The 20,461-nt window shown below is 33.8% G+C and overlaps 1 long non-coding RNA gene across 1 annotated transcript; it reads left to right on the forward strand.

The window, feature by feature from the left end:
* The first annotated feature begins 7,531 nt into the window (after nt 1-7,531).
* Nucleotides 7,532-20,213, forward strand: LOC309635915. The gene is made up of 2 exons (XR_014249105.1): nt 7,532-13,646; nt 15,404-20,213. It is a non-coding gene; the product is annotated as an uncharacterized lncRNA (long non-coding RNA).
* Nucleotides 20,214-20,461: the final 248 nt, after the last annotated feature.

The raw sequence follows: 20,461 nt of genomic DNA on the forward strand, positions 1-20,461 counted from the left end.
ATATGTAAGTAAAGTTCAGTGAATAATCCTTCCTAAGATTTTTCTTTCTTCTCAGAAGTAATGACATAGTAAATTGGTGTTTATCATTTCTATGAAGAATTTTATTATTTGGTGTAAAAACCATATGTTATATAAACAATATATAGTTTTTACATAGGAATATATACTACATACATATATATACAGATATATTCAGGATTGCCTGATTGTTTTATACATATACATATTAGAAATATCTCTCAACAATATCCCCGCATTTTGAACTTGACTTAATCACATCCTTATTATGGACTTTAACATGTTTCTTTTCCCCTAGTGCTTCCTGTAACATGGTATTTGGATGAACTCTTGATTAAATTCAGGTTTAAGTGGTCTGGAAAATACTGCATAAATGATACAGTATACTCTCTATTACTCGTCACTGTGAAGCAACATGTGGCTATCTTATTTTTAATGATGTTACAGTTTATGAATGGGTTGAGGTGTTGCCAGCTTTCTCTGACCATTATAATGTTCTCCATCAAGCTATCAAGCAGTGCTCTTTTGCAGCCAGTGTTGATTGTTGTCTAAGTTCATTTATCCCATTATCTTAGTAGTCTTGGTAGCCTCCTGCTCTCTGGCTGGCTCATTTTTATATTTCCTGATCCAGATTTGTAACCAGCCACTTTTTCCTCAAGGAGTCTCCATTCCTTTTTGTGGGAAATGTTATTTAAAGATCACAGCCTTGGTGCTGGTGTTGCTTATTGTGACTAAATAATTAATTGCTTCTCATGTTTTTCAGTGACAGGAATAGGTAAAACAAATGATGTTTGTCAGAAAAATGCATCAGGAGTTCATACTGACATTTCCTATTTAGATTTAAGACTTCATGACTTGTTATATAATCTTTTAAAATTATTTTTCTTATACACACCCACAGTATATGAACACACATAATACATGGTAGTTTTAAAATAATGACATCAAAATTATTGCTAAGAACACAACTACTCAATACACTTTAAGGTTTTTGTCATTTTTTTCCTTAGGATATATCCTACTTAGCATTTACAATCAAAATACTCTTTTAACATCATCAAAATAATTGTGAGTGGTTATGCCACAATGAGAGATAGAATTGCTTTGTTTTCCTTTTGGATATAATTGTGTCTTTTTTTAACTGTGTAAAACTAGCATGGTTTAGAATAAAACCTATACAAGTAGTTACATTGAAAAAAATCCTCTTACCTCTTTTTCATCCCTGCTCCTATATGTATGCAGTTGGTTTATGCATTTCATTTTGGTTTTTGTGTTCATTGTTCTTTTCAGACAACATAAATTTATATACATATATTTATGTATAACTTATTTTTTACAGTAGAGTTCACACAGGCAGTCTTCTGAATATATTGTTTTGCTTTTTTGGGCAGTATATCCTGGAAATAATATATAGCCATATTTAGTGAACTGTTTTTCTTTTAGTAGCTATAAAATAATATATTGCATGGATACATCATATCTATTCAATTGTTTCCCTATGGGTGTGTGGGTATTTTTCAAGACTTTTACTATTGCCAGTTGAGTTGCAGAGAATGTTTTTGTTCATTAGTCTTTTCATATTTGTGCCACAGTAATTTCGGAATAGATTGTTAGAAGTGGGATTCCTTGATTAAAGGGTAAATTCTTAGATACTCTGGTAGAAAATGCCAAACTGCTCTCCAAAGAGGTTGTTACATTTTGCATTTTTACCGGAAATGCATAAGGATATTATTGATTCACAGCCTCCTATATAGTATATATTTTCAAAATTTCAGATTTTTAACATTCTGCTAAATAAGGAATTTCAGCTAATGGTAATATTAGTTGCACTGCCTTACTATAAATGGCATTTTTGTATTTGTTTAAGTATCATTTGTGTTTCTTTTTCTAGGACTTGTTTCTTCATATCTTTCTCTGTAGCTCTGTTGGGTTGTTGCTCTTCTCAATTTTTAGAAAATGTATCAGTCAAGGCACAGTCAGAAAAATATAAACTACACCAGATGTGCCACAGAGGGAATTAGGTATAAGGAGACAGCTTGTTGATCTAATACAGCAAAAAGTCTATACTGAGGTAATACAGTGGGAAAAGTTTAGGATTATCAGAATAGGGATGGTTAGGGGAAAGCCAATGCAGAGCAGAAACTCAGATCTCTGCTGATAATTCAGGAGCTCAGAAGTGGAAACCTGTGGGTCTATTGATAGGGTGTTGCCCATCTTCTGGTACTTCTGAGACTGGTTCCGGAAGTGCTCGGTGTAAGAATCTAACTGGAACCAATCTCTCCTACTGGGACAAGCTGGCAAATACGGAGGAACAAGTCCTTTCTTCCCTCTCCTGTTTTCTAGTCTCCCACTGGTGCTCTACTGGCACTACCTATGAGAAACACACCTGGCAAAGGTAGAAATATAGTTTGCAGATTGTGACTCCCAGACTACAGAGCACAGTCAAAAGGGAATCAGGTAAATAGGCCTCCAATGTGAGGCAGATTTATATTAATCTGGCTAGATGTTTGGCTGTGTTTAATGTTATCATAGCTATAGGTGCCAGAGATTTCAATTTTTTCTAAGGTCCTTGTTTTTGTCTCTCCAGTTGGTTTTATGGATTCCACTTTTACTGCTCTGCAAAGGAAGTCTGTACCGTGTATATCATTCATCTTTAGTTCACTATTTCTGTGCTGGAGGTTTGCTGGTGGGCTGGCAGTTTGTGGGGGCTGTAGATGGGAGTGTCCTATATCCTAATTAAGTCAGTCTTTAGTGGGACTGTGTCTCTGGGGTGTGGCCTTCACAAGTGTTTTTTTCCCTTCTCCTAGAGTATAGCTTTTTCCTGATTTCTACTCCCTTCATTAATATACTACACTCTAGATACTTTCATCAGAGCCCCTGTAACACTTTGAGTTATTTTCATATTGTTCGTACCTGTCACTTCAAGTCTCAGCTATGTCTAATTCATCCTTATACCCCCTTGAGTTTTACAATAGCAGTCAATAACATGTGCTCACTAAATATTTTTGAGTTGGGAAGTTAAAGAATGTATTATTTTAAATGTGTTGCATTACTTGACTTTTAAATTATTCAGTCACACTTACCTGAGATTTACTGAATTAATGTTTTCATTTTACTTGTTTTACATTCTGAATTTAATAAACATGCTGTAAAAATATCATCAATGAGAGAAAAACATATATTTCACCACGGTGGGGAAGAGAGATGTGACATTTCTTTAAGAAATTTCTCGCTCAGCAGCTAAAAATAAAAGGGACATTTGTATGGTTATAGGAAAATAACAAAAGAAAGAAAAGCATGCTTGTCTGCAGTAATGATTTGTTGTTCCTAGAAGATTACGTTTATTGATGTTTCTAAAAATAACTTTCAATATTTGGATCATTCTATCAAAAATATGATAACAGTGAGTTTTACTCTTTTCATATATTTTCATTTGAATAGAGGTCATAATGTGCTAGAAGAAAAACTCTTTTTATTCTTAACCTTGAAGCAGCATGTTTGTAAAATTTTCACTACAACTACTTTATTAGCAAGGCATTTACCTAAACTAGAATTTTAGGCAACCTCTTGAGGTATCACAATGGTTAGAATAGTAAAGTCAGATTCAGCTATAGATTTGATTGTCTCCAAGGCTTATCATGCTTCCAGAACAAATTCATGCATCTTTAAAAGAGAATAAGGGAAAAAGAATCAAAAAAAAAAAAAAAAGAAGAAGAAAAAAAGATAGAAACAAAGTTGTGATATTAACCTTTCTGCAGAGATAATTAAATTCAAATATTCCTTTACCTTTGATAGATCCAAAAGGCAATCCTTTCAGATGAAAAGAAAGGACATTTGATCTCCTTCTCTAAGATATTAACTAAATAGTCCTTAAATAAATTTCTGTCACAGTTTTGGGATAAAGTGTTTTGTCAGGAGAACATATTAATAGAAGAAATAGATGATCTCTTAGTCATGTTGCAATGAATTAAAGAATAATCTGACTTCTTTTTTTTTAAAATAAATTTATTTATTTATTTATACTTTAATTTTTGGCTGTGTTGGGTCTTCGTTTCTGTGCGAGGGCTTTCTCCAGTTGCAGCGAGCGGGGGCCACTCTTCATCGCAGTGCGCAGGCCTCTGACCGTCGCGGCCTCTCCCGTTACGGAGCACAGGCTCCAGACGCGCAGGCTCAGTAGTTGTGGCTCACGGGCCTAGTTGCTCCGCGGCATGTGGGATCTTCCCAGACCAGGGCTCGAACCCGTGTCCCCTGCATTGGCAGACAGATTCTTAACCACTGTGCCACCAGGGAAGCCCCCTGACTGTTCTTAATTTAGAAGAAAAAACAAGGTTAAGAACAGGTGATCAGCAGTCACTCTCTCCTTTCTCTGTTGCTCTTTCCTTGTTGTCTTTCTTATCTCCCTTGCCTTGGAAATCCAGAGGTGCTTTATATGCAACAGGTCACGTAGGGAAACGCCATGTTACATTCATTTATTACCAGCAGAAATATTCTCCTTCCACAGAAATGTATATTTAAAAAAACCTTGGGCTTCCCTGGTGGCACAGTGGTTAAGAATCCACCTGCCAATGCAGAGGACACGGGTTCGAGCCCTGGTCTGGGAAGATCCAACATGCTGTGGAGCAACTAAGCCCGTGCACCACAGCTACTGAGCCTGCGCTCTAGAGCCCCCGAAGCACAACTACTGAGCCCACACGCCTGAAGCCCGTGCTCTGCAACAAGAGAAGCCACCACAATGAGAAGCCTGTGCACCACAATGAAGAGTAGCCCCCACTTGCTGCAACTAGAGAAAGCCCGTGATCAGCAATGAAGACCCAACACAGCCAAAAATAAATAAATAAATAAAATAATTTTTAAAAAACCAAAAAACCCTAAGACAATGTTTTTTTTAAAAAAACCCTTATATGGTTACTGAAAATTTTCAGGAGGGGGGTGGAAAGATCTGCAAAGAAGGCAGTTTTACAGAGCTATGGTTGATTTTACTTGGCCACTAAAATGCAAAAGTAGTGAGTTTCTCAAATGAGTAGTATTGCATATATAGGCAGAAGATAAAAATGGAAGAATATAAATTAGTTTCTTTTCCCCAATATGAGAGAGAGAAATATCCATAGAGGTGATGGTACTTAATGGTAATATATAGGAAAGGCATATTTAATGTCAGCCTGCCAATATTTCGTAATAGAGAGTGACAAAAAATATTGATGGTCACCACCATGTTTCAAAAGATTAATAATGCATTTCATGAAATATATAAAAGTTATTTCTTGTGCATTAAAATGCATCAGTAATGTATAGTTGCATAATCCATATTAATAAAAAAAATTGACATTCTTATGCCTTGAGCTATGCAGGCAAACTCTATCTTCTCCAAAGTTGTATGGACTGAAATTGCACTATGTTTAATTATCATTAGTAACAGGAATAGTAAAAACAATATCTAATTTCCTGAGTGGTTACACAGTTGACAAAGACAAAACCAAAACTGAATCTCATTCCAAAGCCTAGTCTTGTATTTATGTGGCATAATGATAATTAACATTTGCTATGATGAACTTAAGCAATTTCAAGGCATTTAATGGCTTTAGAAATCTAAAGGGTATCCAGCAATCCCACTACTGGGCATATACCCTGAGAAAACTATAATTCAAAAAGAGTCATGTACCAAAATGTTCATTGCAGCTCTATTTACAATAGCCAGGACATGTAGGCAACCTAAATGTCCATCATCGGATGAATGGATAAAGAAGATGTGGCACATATATACAATGGAATATTACTCAGCCATAAAAAGAAACGAAATGGAGTTATTTGTAGTGAGGTGGATGGACCTAGAGTCTGTCATACAGAGTGAAGTAAGTCAGAAAGAGAAAAACAAATACAGTATGCTAACACATATATATGGAATCTAAGGGAAGGAAAAAAAAAGGTCATGAAGAACCTAGTGGCAAGACGGGAATAAAGACGCAGACCTACTAGAGAATGGACTTGAGGATATGGGGAGGGGGAAGGGTAAGATGTGACAAAGTGAGAGAGTGGCATGGACATATATACACTACCAAACGTAAAATAGATAGCTAGTGGTAAGCAACCACATAGCACAGGGAGATCAGCTCTGTGCTTTGTGACCACCTAGCAGGGTGGGATAGGGAGGGTGGGAGGGAGGGAGATGCAAGAGGGAAGAGATATGGGAACATATGTATATGTATAACTGATTCACTTTGTTATAAAGCAGAAACTAACACACCATTGTAAAGCAATTATACTCCAATAAAGATGTTAAAAAAAAAAAAAAGAAAAAAATCTAAAGGGTATCAAATTACGCATTGTAGGGTTTTAGTGTTAACTGAATTGTTCTTTATGTCATGTATTGTTAAATACTGAGTATCTTTTCCATGCTTAATCACCTTTCATTTTTGGTAGAATTTCTAATTTTTACTACTTTTAAATGAATCATTCTGTATTGTATTGTTATTATTTGGATACATTTTTCTCATCTTAGCCTGTAATGGCAAAGACCTTAAGAGTCATTATTTTATTCTGCATATTGCCAAACATAGTGCCTTACAAAAGCAAATCCTCAATATTTATTTTAAAACAGTGAATGAAGAATGGACTATTGGAGTAGGAAGTTCCTGGTTAAGTTTGTAGCTTAGTAGTTTCAATGTACCTCTGGTTTTAAATAATTATTTGAATTATCAGTGTTTGTGAAAATTAAAAGAATTTGTTGTTTTCTTGTGAGTACCTTTATAATGATAAAATAAAAACAATAAGAAAGCATGATTTGTTTAAAAATTGGATGATGTTTAATTTGTTTAAAGATATTCTTAATGGCAAATTTAAAAATAATATTAAAAACATATAATTATGGTTACTATTTATAGCCATTCATTATGTACATTTTTTCTACCTAGGAATATTTAGATTTAATAAGATTAGACACACAAATAAATAAAAATTGTTTATATTGATTGATTTTGGCATACTTGAAAATAATTGTCTGATAAGCCTTACATTTTAACATGAAAATAGGTATTAAAAGGAAAGCATAACATGTATGTAAAAAAGCAAAAAATTTAATGATGCTGAAGAAGTAATGCAGTTTTTAAAAAGGTGCTTATAGAGACCACTGAGAGAATATTTCCTGTTATTAATAATCAGTCCCATTATAACAATTCCAATGTGCATAAGATAGTAAACATACATATTTAATTAGTTTCTCAATGTAATAGGCATTTCTTCTAAAACCCTACCTATGTCTTGGGATCTTCTGGTTTTTTAAATTGAAGTATAGTTGATTTACAATATTATATTAGTTTCAGGTGTACGACATTGTGGTTCAATATTTTTATAGATTGTACTATACTCCATTTAAAGTTATTACAAAATAACGGCTATATTTCCCTGTGCTGTACAGTATATTCTTGTTGCTTATCCATTTTATACATAGTGGTTTGTATCTCTTAATCCCATACCCTTATCTTGCCCCGCCCTCCTTCCCTCTCCCCACTGGTATCTGTGAGTCTGTTTCTGTCTTGTTATATACATTCATTTGTTTTATTTTTTAGATTCTACATGTAAGTAATGATACATGGTATTTGTCTTTCTTTGTCTGACTTGTTTCATTAAGCTTAATACTTTCTAGGTCCATGCAATTTTTTGCACATTGCAGAATTTCATTCTTTTTATAGCTGAGTAATATCCCATTATATGTTGGTATACATATACTATGTATACATATATATACCACATCTTCTTTATCCATTCATCTGTTGATGGATACTTGGATTGCTTACATTATTGGCTATTGTAAATAACAATAGGCCATGCCTTGCAGCATGCGGGATTTTAGTTCCCTGAGCAGGGATCAAACCTGTGCCCCCTGCATTGGGAGCACAGAGTCTTAACTACAGGAATGCCAGGTAAGTCCCAGGATCTTCTTATTTTTAGTTCTGAAGCAGCTACCAAAACTGCATCTTATTTTATATTTAACTCCATAAATATGGATTCATCTAAAAGTATAGAAAATGCATCACTTTATTTTAAAAGCTGATTATTTCCTCTTGATTCTAAACTTAACTCAGATGAATCTGTTTTGGTCTATCCTGTTTTTTTCTCATTTTTCCATAAAATTTTATGTACTTTGCTTTTTACAGTCCTATCCTCAATTCGTTAACTTGCTTTCTGAGCACTTCTAAATTATCCAAAGACCATTTTACATTTAAATTTAATGCTGAAATGGAGTTTATAACAATTAACATTGAATTATAAATTTCTCATTCTTTCATGAAGAATTCAAATGTATAAACATTCTCTTGTCATATTTTAATTGATTCTCAACTCTTCTCAAAAGGTAGTCAATGAGACACTATTATAATCAGTGCATATTTGTGTTTATAAATGTATATATCCCATGCTACATGTTATACTCCCTTTTTTCACTTAATAAAATATCTCAGAGATGGAGACCTTGTACTGTTAATGCATACACATCTTTTACCATAGGACCAAAAAGGACCAACATAGGAGATGAATTAATTAATTTATTTTGAATTGCTGTAACCATTTCAAATGATCTTTTCCCCATGATTTAATTCCACAACCTTAAACAGTGTTTTAGATCAGCTTGATAAATGGTTGCTGACAACCTATGTAAATCTTGAATAAAGTAAGAGATATTAGGAGACAAGTTGACAGGTGTCCAGAATTTCAAAATTAAGAAAATTTTGAAATTTTCTTACAACTGAAAATTGTTACTGCAATTCATAAGAAATATAATGAATTATTAGAAGTTTTATTCATGTATCTAGTTAAGTGAAGGTCCAAGGGTGCAGGATGTGTTCCTTAAGAATAAATACTCCAAAACATATTCAATTTTTAGGTATTGGACTTGGAAATCATGCCTCCATTTTTAATATAATGAAAGCTGAATTTAGCTAGAGCATTTGTTAAATTCCTCATTGGAAAAAATTCAAAGTATTGTTTCTCTTACAATGTGCTTAGCTAATTTAATAGACAGTTCCTATGAATAGGTTCTGTTCCTATGAATGTCTTTAGGATATTAATGAATAGATTGATATCAACATGAAGACATCTAATAAGAACTTTGTCTTTGACCTCATTCTATTCAATGGCTTTTAATAAATTATTGATTAGACAGTAAGGGTAGGAAACATAGCAGTAAGTGGAATATTTCTCAGGAAAGAAGAGAGCAATGTAAAGGAGAAGAAATGTGCATGAAGGAGATCGCATCAGACCCTGATCCACGTAGCTTAGTATCCTTTAACCTTTTCAATTTCAGCATTTTTTTTTAACATCTTTTTTGGAGTATAATTGCTTTACAGTGGTGTGTTAGTTTCTGCTTTATAACAAAGTGAATCAGCTATACATATACATATATCCCCATGTCTCCTCCCTCTTGCGTCTCCCTCCCACCCTCCCTATCCCACCCCTCTAGGTGGTCACAAAGCACCGAGCTGATCTCCCTGTGCTATGCGGCTGTTTCCCACTAGCTATCTATTTTACATTTGGTAGTATTTGTAAGTCCATGCCACTCTCTCACTTTGTCCCAGCATGTTTTGAAGAAATTATTTTGTGGCTCTTTTCTTACTTTGATAGCAGATTATCATGTCAGTTAAGTATTATTCACAAGAAACCTTTCTATCATAAAAGAGTTCCCATTTTCTTAAAAGTGTAGAGTGATGGCTTATAATGTTGTGTCATTCCTTTGGGCATTTTTCCCCTAAATTTTATATACATTATTATACTTATTTTGAAATACAGAAATAGCAAAACTGAAGCACTCTTGGTTTAACCATCAGCAGCTGATAATGGATAACACGCTGTATGAAAGCTCAAAACCAATATTCACTGAACACTGGCTTCGCCAAAGGCCTAGCAATTAACACATTACACTTCTAGATTTATATCAAGTAGGAAGCCTTGCAAAGTGTACCAAGATATACAGAACCACTCTGCATAAGTGCGAAAAACTTGAAAACTGTTCTCATAACTGCAAAATATAACGAAAACAGCAAGATGTTGTGTATTCATATGATTTAATATTATACAGCAAGGAAAATGTAATAACTAAAATTACATTTAACCAATATAGAAGAACCTTAGAGATGTATAATTCATGAAAGTAAAGTGCCAGAATATTTCACATAGTTAGATGGTTTTGTATAAAGTTAAAGCAAAAGTAAACAATATTTTTGGCACATACATGTGTAAGTGATGAAACTATAAGCCATGGCATACAAATTACAAAAAATAAGTAAAAAAAAAGTAATTCTATTAGGCCTATAAGAAAGAATAGTCAGGACAATTGTTTCAGTATTTGCAAATATATATGTAGAAGTGAGTTTCTCTTTTAACTCTAGAGGGCAGAACTAACATCAATGATTAGGGATTATAGGAACTTAAATTTTGACTCAGTACAGTAGAATCTTCTAAACTATAGAGGTTTCTGAAGAAGTAATGTACTGCCCATTTAAGCCTTGATATTTCTGTCTCTGAATATGTTTAGGTAGAATTTGGATTGCCACTTGTCTGAGACAATATATAATTTTCACACCATGTTTGAGACTGAATTAGATACTTTCTAAGCATCAGCTGATACCTTTTCAAAAAATGAAATTTCAATAACTTGATTATTTTTTAATTAAAAAACACTTCAGTTGTCAAAATACACTGCAATCTCAAAGCTTTCCTTGTAACATATAAAAATGATGTGAACTATTTACTTAAATTTACCTGAACCTGGAAAATAGTAAAATATGGCTAAACATTACACTTCTTTAGAAAAAAATTAAATGACCTTGAAATAAGAATTTTCTAAAATATTAGAAATAGAAATAGAATTCTCAAAGACATTGAATAAGACTACTGATGGCAGCAGATGCATTAGGTAAAAGTGGCAGGAGCCTGGCTGCAGTAAAGTTTCTAATCCTTTTCACTGCGGTAGTTTTCTCTGCTGTGTTCTCGAGTAATCCTTGTTAACAATCAGATTGACAGAAATGAGTACCACGGTTCTAAATGCTAATCTGTCTCCCTCTCTTTCCAGGGCTCCACTTATCTCAGCACCCGGTATCCCTGCTCAGCCAGCCCCTGCCAGCCTTCTCCAGATTTTAATCAGGTATTGGCACTTGGCCCTTAGTGATTTGGCTTCAGAGGAACTTTCCTTGCAATGCTGAAGAGTTCATTTAACCTTGATCACAGTTTATCGTAATGTTTTGTTGTTCGCTTAGTTTATCCCTCGGGAAAGAGTTGTTACTGATAACTCTGTTCGCAATCATCAATAGATTATACCAAACAAAAAATACATGTGAAGTGACACTAGCCATCCTCTGCAATACCTAACCAAGTTCAGTGAAAACTCAGAAAAGACTGCACAACCTACCCTTTCATTTGTTCATAGCAATATCTGCAAACAAAAATAGGCTTTCTTGATGTCATAGATTATTAATATTAAAGGTTTTGATCCATATTTTCTTTCCATATTTAGATATATATTTTGCACTGGGACAATTCCCTCATAAGAGTCTTATTTCAAAAAGAAAAAAAATATATCTTAAACATGTAGTTTAAGATAAAAAAATAATATTTCAGATTTTAAATGTTTAGTGTGCTTTTTTCTTTCATTCTTTTCAAAAAAATGTTTAAAGGAGGATGGTTGAGGTATATGTTAACAATTTAATCCTAATTAGTATATTTAGTTTGGAAGATCTTGGTTTCCATATAGAGCTAAGAATTATCCTGACTTTTAGTGACCTTTCTCAAGGCTACAAAATCCATTTGAGAAATACGATATGAAGGAGCTTTAAAATATGGTAACTGTATAAACCTCACATATTTCAAACTGAAATAATAAACTAGTACTGAAAAGCACATCCAAATTAGCAGCAGTAGATCTGTAATGTATCCATAATGTCAGGTTAACTAATATCAGAATGAGCATTAGGTTTCATTTTTATTTTCTGTGTCCCAGGACTTTACACAATTCCTGAAAGACTATTTTAATAATGAAGTAAATAAATTATAATTTATTCTGACTAAGAAATAGAAAATACTAGAAATATTTAACAAATCAAACTAAGAAATAATTACTAACTCATGTATAGTAGTAAATGTGTTGATTAATAAAGTGTCCTGTGTGTATATATATGTGTGCATGTGTGTGTATAAACGATATATATGATTGCATATATACATAAATATTCTTTAATTTTGTTACAAATTCAATAGTACTATGAGAAATTATAAATATTATGGTTTATATAAACATTTCTTAATAATAAAAATAGATTTTATTTATTTCAGTGCTTAAAATTAATTTAAATATTCTATAATACATTATTAAATATGCCCCATAGTTTACAAAACTGTGAATATATGATAATTTTAAGAATTAAATACTTTTTAAATGAAGATATAATTTTATTATTTACAGTGATAGACTGATATTTTTAAAATGTATTGTTCTCCTAAGATTTGAAAAACTAAGTGAATAAAACATTATCAGATCACATCACCTATAATTTTAGACAATAATACATTTTTATTTAAGCCAAAAAGCAAAATTCATTGGGATTGACATATATACACTAATATGTATAAAATGGATAACTAGTAAGAACTTGCTGTGTAAAAAAATAAATAAAATTAAATTTAAAAACAAAGCAAAATTCAGGGCAGAGCTAATTCCTTCCGTAATGAGGTAAGCTCAGTTTTAAAGGATTTTTATCCAACATTTAAGAATAATAAAATTTTGATTAAAATTTATTAAAGTTTTTGCTACGACTCAAAAAGACACATTCAGACTTCTAAAACTTACTTAAAAGAAAAATCTGACTTTCTTAATGCTTTAGAGTGTACTAGGAGAAAAGTAGTTATTTATTTTATAAAATTATGAAATAACAAAAATATTTCTGATTGATTATTATTTCCTTACTTTTGAAAGGCATGTATACACATTAGGTAGTTGATTATTACTCATACAACCAGGACAGCATAAGCACATGATCAGTTTTTTTAAAGAGCAGGTACTGTTTTGAAATCTGGAGAACAATGGAAGTAACTAGATGAAAAACAGAGGTAGAGGTTGACTTTGAATATAAGGAGTACAGCCAATTCTCCAAGATTAAAAAGAAAGAAGGGGAGTGTCTGTGGTTAACTTATACAGGAAATAAGGAGAACAGTGGGGTTCATATTTTATACCTTTCATTTTTTTAATAAACTTGGCAACTATATTTCCAAAAGAGCATAATACATTTTTGTAGTCCACCAGGCCTAATCAGGAACATTTCCTTACTGCTCCTATCCATAGCCATTTATGGATAAATAGTGTGTGTATCATAAAAGGGATAAGGCAAGTGGTGGACAGGGAGGGGGGTAAATTAAAAGCTCACAAATAGCCCTCCACTTAAAAACAAACAAAAAAACAAAAAAACGGAGCAAAATGCAGGCTGTAACCTGCATTATAGACATTTCCATAACAGAAAAGATCCTCTCAATCACTTCCATTTCTTACCAGAATCAGAAAAATAAAATAAAATTTTACTTAGCTTTGATTTCCACAAACAAGAGATGAAAAAGAAAAAATGTGTTTTCTGATTTAAAAGTCTACATGGTAGGTGACACCATAGAAAATAGCAGACTTGGTAGCTCCATGGGCCTATCCTTCACAGAACTAGAACAAAAAATTTCACAATTTGTATGGAGACACAAAAGACCCCGAATAGCCAAAGCAATCTTGAGAACGAAAAATGGAGCTGGAGGAATCAGGCTCCCTGACTTCAGACTATATTACAAAGCTACAGTAATCAAGACAGTTTGGTACTGGCACAAAAACAGAAATATAGATCAATGGAACAGGGTAAAAAGCCCAGAGATAAACCCACGCACATATGGTCACCTTATCTTTGATAAAGGAGGCAAGCATATACAGTGGAGAAAAGACAGCCTCTTCAATAAGTGGTGCTGGGAAAATTGGACAGGTACATGTAAAAGTATGAAATTAGAACACTCCCTGACACCATACACAAAAATAAACTCAAAATGGATTAAAGACCTAAGTGTAAAGCCAGACACTATCAAACTCTTAGAGGAAAACATAGGCAGAACACTCTATGACATAAATCACAGCAAGATCCTTTTTGACCCAGCTCCTAGAGAAATGGAAATAAAAACAAAAATAAACAAATGGGACCTAATGAAACTTAAAAGCTTTTGCACAGCAAAAGAAACCATAAACAAGACCAAAAGACAACCCTCAGAATGGGAGAAAATATTTGCAAATGAAGCAACTGACAAAGGATTAATCTCCAAGATTTACAAGCAGCTCATGCAGCTCAATAACAAAAAAACAAGCAACCCAATCCAAAAATGGGCAGAAGACCTAAATAGACATTTCTCCAAAGAAGATATACAGATGGCCAACAGACACATGAAAGAATGCTCAACATCATTAATCATTAGAGAAATGCAAATCAAAACTACAATGAAGTACCATCTCACACCGGTCAGAATGGCCATCATCAAAAAATCTAGAAACAATAAATGCTGGAGAGGGTGTGGAGAAAAGGGAACACTCTTGCACTGTTGGTGGGAATGTAAATTGATACAGCCACTATGGAGAACAGTATGGAGGTTCCTTAAAAAACTAAAAATAGAACTACCACATGACCCAGCAATCCCACTACTGGCATATACCCTGAGAAAACCATAATTCAAAAAGAGTCATGTACCAAAATGTTCATTGCAGCTCTATTTACAATAGCCAGGACATGGAAGCAACCTAAGTGTCCATCATCGGATGAATGGATAAAGAAGATGTGGCACATATATACAATGGAATATTACTCAGCCATAAAAAGAAATGAAATGGAGGTATTTGTAATGAGGTGGATGGAGTTAGAGTCTGTCATACAGAGTGAAGTAAGTCAGAAAGAGAAAAACAAATACAGTATGCTAACACATATATATGGAATCTAAGGGAAAAAAAAAAAAAAGGCCATGAAGAACCTAGTGGCAAGATGGGAATAAAGACACAGACCTACTAAAGAATGGACTTGAGGATATAGGGAGGAGTAGGGGTGAGATGTGACAGGGTGAGAGAGTGTCATGGACATATATACACTACCAAATGTAAAATAGATAGCTTGTGGGAAGCAGCCACGTAGCACAGGGAGATCAGCTCGGTGCTATGTGACCGCCTGGGGGGGTGGGATCGGGAGGGTGGGAGGGAGGGAGATACGGGAGGGAGGAGATATGGGAACGTGTGTATATGTGTAGCTGATTCACTTTGTTGTAAAGCAGAAACTAACACACCATTGTGAAGCAATTGTACTTCAATAAAGATGTTTAAAAAAAAAAAAAGTCTACATGGTAGGTGACATCATAGAAAATAGCAGACTTGGTAGCTCCATGGGCCTATCCTTCCATAAGAAGATTAAAAAATCCAGCAAACATTCTATGAATAAACTTTGTCAGAACTCTGGAAAGCAGTCAGAGGTTTACAGGAACCAAGATAGTGCTGAATCAACACTGAAGGCAACTTCAGATAGTAGGGAAGCTTTGTGACCTTTGTGCTTGCTTCTACCCCAACCCCACCACTGGCTCAGTGGTGATCTTGAGGATGGAGGCTTGTGTTCCTAGTATGGGATGCTGGTCACTGGTTCTGAAGGGAGAAGAGCCAACTTTACGTTCAATGAATCGGTTCTACTGGGTCTGGGGACTCCTTAAAAAGGTGATACAAGGAACTTGTCTTTGTTTCAGCTAACTCAGAACCCATGAAAGTTGAAAAAGTGGTGAGAATTCCTTGAGAACAAAATAATACGAAAAAACAATATGCAGCCACCTGAGGCAAAATATTGCAGTTGAGGAAAATAAGAGCACTGAAAACCTCGGGGGAAAGTTGGGGAGAAAGTGTCTGGGAAATTAAGGCACTCAAAAGTACTTGTGTATGCAGGGGAATTTAAAAAGCCACATGCATGCCCAAAGTAGTACACATGTTCAGAAAAGGCCAGAAAGACACTAAGTTTTCACCCATGGCTGACTGATCTATGCTCAGTGAAAGTAAGAATTGAAAGCTAAGGCAGATTTGTAAATAGGAAATAGACTGGCTGAGTGTTGAAGTGGCCCAGCACAGAGCCAATTTTCAGGGACTATAGAGGTTTCTTTTTTCTTTTCCATATATCTATCTTCATCTTTTTTTGGCTCCTGGCATTGATGAAAATCTTTGTCAAAACCCTAGCTGACAAGCTAAGGAACCAAGAATTCAGAGGCCACACATGACACAGAATATAGACTTTACAAGAATAGTTTAGAAACAAACAGCCACAGAGCAAAGCAAGACACAAAACAAACCCTGAGGAGGGGAAATAATCTGACTTTTAGAGTTACTGCATTATAATATCCAAAAGGTCAAGTTTTCAACAAAACATTAGAAAGCATAAAAAGAAATAAAAAATAAGGGCTATCAGAGAAAAAATAACTTAAGTGTCCCTGTGGAAATAAACATTGGACTTAAATCAACTATCTTATATATGTTCAAAGACTAACAGAAACCACGGACAAAGAGTTAAAGGAAACCAGGAGAATGATGTGTGAACAAATAGGGAATTTCAATAAAGAGATATAAAATATAAAAAGAAACTAAACAAAAAGTCTGGAGCTGAAAAAGTACAATAATTGAAGCGAAAAACTCACTAGAGGGTATCAAGAGCAGGTGTGCATAGGTAGAAGAAAAAATCCGTGAATTTGAAGATAGGTAAGTTGAAATTATTTACTCTGAAGAGCAGTAAGAAAAAAGAATGAAGTAAAATGAACCGAGCCTAAGAGACCTCTGTGACACCATCTAGCATAACAACATACACATAAAACGAATCTCAGAAGTAAAGGAGAGGGAGAAAAGCGCACAAAGAACATTTGAGAAATAATGGCAGAAAACTTCTCAAGTTTGATAAAAGACACAAATGTCTACATTCAAGCAGCTTACAAATTTCAAGAATAATAAATGCAAAGAGAACCATGCTGAGACATATTATAATCAAATTATCAAAAGACAGAGCCCCTCAAAAAATCTTGAAAGCAGCAAGAGAGAAGCAATTCATCAGTATAAGGGACCCTCAAAAGATTAAAGTCTGATTTCTGAACAGAAACTATAAGGGCCAGAAGGGAGTGTGATGATGTGCTTCAAGTGCTAAAGAAGAAAAAAAAATACAACTGTCAACCAAGAATTCTACATCTGGCTATACTATCCTTTACAATGAGTGATAAATTAAGACATTCTCAGATAAACCAAGCTGAGGGAGTTTGTGACTAGCAGACCTGCCCAACAAGAAATGCTGCAGGGATTCCTATGGTATGAAATAAAAGGACAAGAGACAGTAATTTGAAGCCAGAAGAAGAAATAAAGAATTCTGGTACAGTTAACAACAAAAGGCAAAGATAAAGCCAGTATTATTGTGTTTGGGGCTTGTAAATTCTCTTTTTATTTCCTATATATCTCTGGAAGACGAAGAATGAATAAGTGGTAATTGTATGATCACTAGAAGGCAGGATCCTTTATGGGAAGAACTACTTCTAAGTTCAGATTACTGGACCTTGATTCATGAGACTGCTTCACCTGATTTTGAGTGGAGCCTAAGAATTTGAAAACCTTTCGTTTTTGAAAGCTTATACGATTCTTTTGTACAGATAGTTTCTCTTAGAGACACCTTCATCAAGAATTAATTTTGATGGGAAAGTCTGGGCTTGGCTTTGTTTATGCCTTGCTCACAAGTTTAAAAAATGTCAATTCTATATATTCTAGTTATTGAAATAAAAACTAATTGAGTGATTTTCATCCCAACATTCCACATTATTATGAGTGATAATGAGGTTTAGATAAAATTCTTTGAGCAAGCCAGAGGGATCTAATTCATAAATGAAAAAACAATTTTAATAAATAAAAATCAAAGGAGAGAGATTTTCCTGCCCCCTTTATAGCGAAAAAAACAAAAATGAAGATCTGTGTATCCATATAATTTCACAGCTTGATTTCATATTTTAGAAACCCACAAAAATATATTGGAAGAAAAAAGAATTACAGGCATTATTATTTAACACAGCAGGAGTGACTTGTTCGGAGTTCTTCTGAGATCAAGGAGTTGCTTACCTCAAAGTACATTTTACTGTGCCTGCATTGTAAAATCTATTGAGCCAAACAAAAGCAAAGTGGTATGAATCACACTATCAAAATGAGGCAACTGTCAAAGCTGATAGGTTGAGTGGTTCTAGTAAACACTGTTTGGACGTAATGGATCTAGTTAACTTTTTCTTTTCTATTATACTTAATAAGCATAATAAAGGAAAAATTAGTGTCCAATATTTGTATTTGTATCTGTTTTTTATGTTAGATTTCAATTTGCCCATGAAGGTAATCCTTAAGGATATACTATATGAAAGTCATTGTAAGAAATAGTTTCTGTTTAGCAAGCCTGCATACATGGAAATTATTTGAAAGGCCAGTGTATACATGGTACAGTTTTGGCTGACTAGAACTCATGTTACCTGGAAAAGACAAAGAAATTGTATTCACATAAGGAAAAGCTGATCCTTTGAATATTATTTTTTGATTGACTTAGTCTCTTATCTACTGCAGAACTCACTAACTTAACCAAATTATTGGTCAAGAACCAGCTTCCGACATATAGTTATTTAACTAAAGTTAAAAAGTAGCAATTCATAAATGATACTGATTGACTGGAAAAGTAGATATTTTATATAGAAAGAAGTTGTAGAAAATTTTAAAATAAGTTTAAAAAGTAGCACATACATATAAGTTAAATCCTGAATTGACTGATTTTTATTTCTAGATTTATTTCCATATTTACATATATAGCATTCAGAACTTTTATATGCAGATTGCAAGAACCACCACAAATTTGTATTAGAACACTTTTGTCATTAATATACACAGTCCCATAACTTGGGTTTTAATGAGAAACATTTAAAATTACTTTGACGGTAATATGAAGATTCAGTGGCAAAATGAGCTCAGTTTTCTAGGGGCAATGTTATCCTTATAATTTTATCACTTTTTATTCCCATATTCAATGAAAACATGTAGCATTGGAAGATAAGGCATTTTCACTACCACTCGGTACCGTGTGCTCTGGATCTATCTATAGAAAGGAGAAACTTAATCTAAAAATACTTTCTGAAGATTAAAATAATTTTCCCTCTGTTTTCCTGTTCCAGTAGGGTTCGTGGATCACAATGATTCATGAATGGCTTTAAAGATTTCTAAAAACTTCCTGAAATTACATGTAGAAATGTTGTCTGAAAACGCTCTTTTATTTGAGAGCTCCTCTTATCACATTTTCAAAGAGGTTGTGACTACTAAATACTGACAAAAACAATTGGCAAAAAAAAAAATCTGATCTAGATATTAGAACAATACTATTCAATATCTCTCTGTAGTAGATATTTAGAAACAGGCATAACTGAAATCATCACTCATACCACACACAAAAGAATCACTCCAAATGTATCAGAAATCTAAATCTAGGGGCTTCCCTGGTGGCGCAGTGGTTGAGAATCTGCCTGCCAATGCAGGGGACACGGGTTCAAGCCCTGGTCTGGGAGGATCCCACATACCACGGAGCAACTGGGCCCGTGAGCCACAACTACTGAGCCTGCGCGTCTGGAGCCTGTGCTCTGCAACAAGAGAGGCTGTGATAGTAAGAGGCCCGTGCACCGCGATGAAGAGTGGGCCCCGCTTGCTGCAACTAGAGAAAGCCCTTGCACAGAAACGAAGGGCCAAAACAGCCAAAAATTAATTAATTAATTAATTAATTAAAAAAAATCTATTAATTAAAAAAAAAAAAGAAATCTAAATCTAAATACTAAAGCCCTGCAAGTCTTCAAAGAAAATAAATGTAAAAATAATGTTGATTCTCTTATAACATAACTATGATGACAAGTATTTTAACTATGACTTAAAAATCTAGATGCAATAAAAAATTAAGTTCAACCACTTAGAAAGGAGGAATATTTTTAGAATAGAAAGAAAAAATACTCTAAGCAAAACCAAAAATCAAATGACAAATAGGAGAAACTATTTGCAGGTTTTATCATAAAAAGTATTAATATCTGGAAATACTAAGAATCTAAAAACAGGATATAAAGGAACAGAAATCCAGTAAAAACAAAAATGGGAAAATATGAAGAAACAATTTACAGAAATATATAAATATGACACTTAAACCCAGGAAACTATTCTCACCTTGATCCCTAATAAATAAAGCAAACAATACTACTATGTTATTATGTTTCACCTATTATTTTATCAAAAATTCAAAATATGGTAAAATATTCTGGACGTATAGGGAAACATACATTAACATATGCATAAATGCATATAAACATAATACAGAAGTTAAAAAATAAGAAGGTATTGTTG

This window comes from Balaenoptera borealis (genome assembly GCF_965194805.1).
Source record: "Balaenoptera borealis genome assembly, chromosome: 10".
Classification (NCBI taxonomy): domain Eukaryota; kingdom Metazoa; phylum Chordata; class Mammalia; order Artiodactyla; family Balaenopteridae; genus Balaenoptera; species Balaenoptera borealis.